The 5,495-nt window shown below is 30.1% G+C and overlaps 1 pseudogene; it reads left to right on the forward strand.

The window, feature by feature from the left end:
* The first annotated feature begins 2,396 nt into the window (after positions 1-2,396).
* Positions 2,397-3,241, forward strand: LOC149201405 (polyadenylate-binding protein 8 pseudogene; annotated as a pseudogene).
* Positions 3,242-5,495: the final 2,254 nt, after the last annotated feature.

Here is a 5,495-nt window from a genome sequence, read left to right on the forward strand (position 1 = left end):
TAGGAACAAAAAGTAAATGAATGTACTTATGAGGAGTTACTCGCCACCATTACGTTATCTTCAATACTTAAAAAATATGAGAATGTGAAAACTTACTAGAATCTAATTTACAAAGATATATGATTTGATTTAAGAGACATGTCTCTTGTGTATATTGGGTATTAAATGCACTTGAACCTTTTCATTTTACATAAAGACTTATCACTCACATATCTCTATCCCTCACACATTGTGACAAATACATTTTATTTTCATGGTTATTAGTTGAATTTCTGAAGTGTGATTCTTTGATGAAGATAAAAGAAATATAATATATATTCGCAAGTAATTACCATGGTTCATAAATAAAGTAGTTGCATCAATTGCACAGAAAAATGAAAAAGAGATCAAACTGAGCAAAACAAATTGCCAAAATATTTTGCAAGAATAATTACAAATTGCATGGATTTCCAAAGATAATTGTGAGTGATAGGGATACCAAATTTAAAGGAAACTTTTCTAAAGATTTTTTCAAACAAATGAGGACATCCCTCAACATGAGCTTAGCATACCACCCCAAACATGTGACCAATATGAAATCGTTGATAGATGTTTGGAAGCATATCTTTGTCATTTTGTAAGAGACTAACAAAAAAATGGTTTGAATAGTTACATCTAACACCATGGCGGTACAATTCCACTTATCACATTTCAATAAAACTAATGTCATTTCAATCTCTCTATGATTATACACCCCGTAAATGGAAAGAGTTAACCCTAAATAATATAAAAATTCCAACAATAAAGAATCAATTTGAGGATAACTAAAAGGTTGTTCGAACACTAAAGGAAAACTTAAATATTGTAAGAAACCACACAAAGTAGCAAGATGACTAATGTAGTTTAGAAATAAAATTTAAGGAGATTGGGTGTATGTGAAGTTTCAAACCTTACAAACAATTATCGTTAAAAAAATATGGAAAAAACAAGGTAGGCCCCGAGTTCTATGGTCCATATCAAGTTGTGAAGAAAAGTGATTATGTTCTTAAGTAATTAAAAAATACCTCAACAAGTCGAAGGGCCTAATGGAAGAAGGTGTCTCTGGGAAGACAGAGGATTTTTGTTAACATCCCTCATTACCTATGCTTTGAGCATAAAATATTTCTTTTGAAAGGAATGTAATCTTATGTATAAAAAAATAAAATAATTTTAATTATATATTAATTATGTGTAGAGGCACCATTAAACATAATGACCTTTGGTGAAAAAGCACTTAAGACTATTTAAGCTAGAGCTTTCATTGTAAAAGAATATTGATCTATGAATTATTATTCAATTTGTATAAACACATTTAATTTTATTAATTTTGATTTAACATGATAATTGTTAATTAACTAGATTTCAATAAAAATATATAAATTTGAAATAAATTTAAAAAATTATTATTAATAAAAATTAAAACTAAAGTAAAGTTAACCAAATTTGAGAAAAAAACCAAAATTTTAATTTTAATTAATAAAATTATTAATAAATAACAATAAAATCACTAACCTTACATTACACTTTTCATTAAATATATATTTTATCTCTTAAATAACGTATTTATTTAATTAATTTAATTATTCTCTTTATATATTATTTAATTAATATAATTGTACTCTTTAATAACTAATATATTTATTAGTTATTAATATATTTATTTAATTAGTCAAGACGGCTATTAAAAGACTAAGAAACGTCACACCATGTTTCACGGCAATTAAGAAATGCAAAACCATGTTTCTCGCAGTCCGTTTCTATTCAATGTTGTGAAGAATACGGGGCCGACCCATGAAGAGAAAACCGAACACATATTTATAGAAGAATTGGTGCGGCACTCTCACCATTATACCTTTCCATATTGAGTCGAAGTGGAATGTTCAGCGTTGAAGTCTATTTTCAGCGTGGAAAATCGATATAATCTTCACGTGTTGTACAGAAATAAGCGGTTTTGATTCTCCATCTGCGGATTTTGTGATCTACACGTGCTGTGGTTTCGATTATTTCGGTTGAATTGGGTTTGGATTTTTATTTCCGTTGAGTTGGCATCAGGAAGTTGTGCTTTCTGTTTTTCCAGTATCAGTGAGTAAAGAGGCGATGGCACAAAATCAAATCCAACTAGCAGAACACCGTGTTGCACAACATCAACAAGCAGTTGCTAACCGCAACAACGATCAATTACTGCCTAAATCTCTGTATGTGGGGGATTTGGAGCCCAGTGTGACCGAGGGCCAGATATATGATCTCTTTGGGCGGATTGGCCGGGTGCTCACTGTTCACATATGCAGAGATGCCATTAGCAACACTTCTCTGGGATACGGTTATGTCAATTATAGGTTAGCTGAAAATGCTAGAGAGGCTTTACGTTTATTCGGGTAATGTACTCACCCCATGACCCCAGCATCCATAACTTTGGATCAGCTAAAATTTTTGTTAAGAATCTTGATAGAACAGTAGGCCAAGATACTTTCTATCATACTTTCGCTATTTGTGGGCCCATTCTCTCTTCTAATATTGCAACAGATGCATCAGGGCAATCCAAAGGATATGGATTTGTGATTTATGAACCTGAAAAGGGAGTGCAAAATGCAATAAAATATTTGAATGGTCAGTTTATGTTGCTCCATTCATGAAACAGAAGCAGCGAGAACGAGAAAATGGAAACACTCAGTTCACTGATGTTTTTGTTAAAAATTTAACAGACTCAATGAATGATGAGGATTTGAGATCTTACTTTAGTGTGTACGGACCAATTACAAGTGCCAAAGTGATTAGCGATGCCGCAGGTAATTCAAAGTGTTTTGGATTTGTTAATTTTGAGAATGGAGATGATGCCGCAAGTTGCGTTGAGAATTTAAATGGGAAAACAATTGACGGTAAGGAATGGTATGTTGAAAGGGCATTGAAGAAATCTGAATTGAGGAGGAAATATGGATCAAATCTTTACTTAAAATATTTGGATTATAGTATTGATGACAACAAGTTGAAAGAACTATTCTCTATCTATGGCACAATCACTTCATGCAAGGTAATGAGAGACTTTCATGGATACAGTAAAGGTTCAGGATTTGTGGCATTTTCATCTCCTTTACAAGCATTGCAAGCTAAGCGAGAAATGAATGGAAAACTTGTTGCTGGAAAAATTCTTTATGTTGATTTCGCTGAGCCAAAAGTGGAGAGAAGTGAAACTTTACAGATTCGAGTCTCACAATCCAATTGGTAGGGAACCTACTATTACTACCACTTTCTCCATGTATAATAGTCCTTAGATGAAACCATCCAATTAGCATGGCACTAGATTTTAGTCTTGCATCATAGTTATATTTTACTGATTTATTTAATTACCTTTCTTTCATCTTTCTATGTTTTTATCCACTTCCTTATTCTTTACTCTACCATAAAAAGTCCCTAAAATACCATTTACCCAATATTACTAATAATAGTTTTATTTTCACATCTTTTCATTAACCTATTTGTATACCTTTTCAATATTTCAAATTAATGTTAAATATTTTACTAGCAAATCTAGATTTTAAAATACCATTTACCCAATATTACTAATAATAGTTTTATTTTCACATCTTTTCATTAACCTATTTGTATACCTTTTCAATATTTCAAATTAATGTTAAATATTTTACTAGCAAATCTAGATTTTCCAAACAATTATCTGGTGACTTTCACACTTTAGATTTATTTATTGTAGTGTTTTATATAACTTATTGTTACATCCTCAAAGATTATCCACATGCTACTTTGTCTTAACTACAAAAGTGAAGACTCTTTAGGGGTGATTTTTGTTCAAACCATTCATTTTTAACTTTACATTATCTATTTTGGGATGAGTGGTTTGATTTTGTAATGAATTTTATTTCTAGGAAATAAAATTTTCAATCCTATTTTTTTTAATCCTAAATTCCTCTTTCAAATTTTAATCAAAATATTATTAGTATTGTTGGAAATTTATTGTTTTTGTAATGAAGTTTATTTCAAGGAAATTTATTTTTCAATATTAGTTTTGTTTTTATTTTTATTTTTTAAATCCCATGGTTCATTAGGTGAGTGAGTTATCTTTCATGTACAAGGACACTGGGAGGATAATAGTCACTCCTCCCTACCACATGGAATACAACCGCTTCAATTTTCAATAGCTTCTATTTGGAAAGGAAATGAATTCTTAATTATTTAATTAGATTTAAATGATGATTAATAAAATAGTTTATTGACAAGCTTACACCATAGGATAAGTTATAAACTGTGTATTGGTATGATACAATTTATCATATTAGTTTATATGATTAGCTAATTTGGAATTAGCTCAAGGGCACCTAATGAAGCTATAAACTTATTTCTTTGTTACCACTATCTTCTCAACAAAGGGAAACAAAAATGATTTAATAGGTTTTCCGCTATTGCTACATTTTCCAACCAAGAAATCTAGATACTCTAAATAAATATACTTACTACACTTGATCTTCAACACTTTAACAAATATGAGTAAAAATGTAAATTGATAGACTTTCTAGAATTTAATTTACAAAGAGATATGATTTAATTTAAGAGACATGTAGCTTGTGTATATTGGGTATAAAATGAGTTTGAACATTTTCATTTTACATACACACTTATCCGTCACATATCTCTATCTCTCAAACATTGTGATATATATTCAATTTTAATGGTTATTAGTTGAATTTATGAATCGTGATTGTCTGATGAATATAAAAGAACTATAATATATATTCACAAGAAATTACCATAGTTCATAAATGAAGTAGTCTTATAAAAATGAAGAGGAAAGACATCAAAATTAGCAATACAAATTGTCAAAATATTTTGCAAGAAAAATTACATTGGATGGGTTTAGTGATGGGGATGCAAAATTTAAAGGAAACTTTTCTAATGAGTTTTTGAAACAAATGATGACATCCATAAACATGAGCTCAACCTACCACCCCAAACATATGACCAAATTTGGAAGCATATCATTGTCATTATGTAAGAGACACACAAAAAAAAGGGATGCAATAGTTACATTTATCACACCATGAATGATGAGGATTTGAGATATTATTTTAGTGTGTATGGAACAATTATGAGTGCGAAAGTGGTTAAGGATGCAGAAGGCACGACATGTCATTCAAAGTTTTTTGGATTTGTCAACTTTGAGAATGAAGATGATGATGCAAATTGTTTTGAGAATTGAAATGGGAAGAAAATTGATGGAAAGGAATGGTATATTGAAAAGGCACTAAAGATGCCTGAATTTAAGAGGCAATATGGAGAAAATATTTATTTAAAACATTTGGATGATAGTATTAATGACAATAAGTTGAAAGAACTATTCTTTATTTATGGCACAATCACTTTATGCAACTTAATGAGAGACATTCAAGGACACATTAAAGGTTCACTATTTGTAGCATTCTCATTTGTTTTTTAAGAATTCCTAGCTATGGTAGAAATGAATGGAAAAT

This window comes from Pinus tabuliformis, chromosome 2_1, assembly GCF_031772625.1.
Source record: "Pinus tabuliformis cultivar Carrire ecotype Pingquan chromosome 2_1, CPIR1, whole genome shotgun sequence".
NCBI lineage: Eukaryota > Viridiplantae > Streptophyta > Pinopsida > Pinales > Pinaceae > Pinus > Pinus tabuliformis.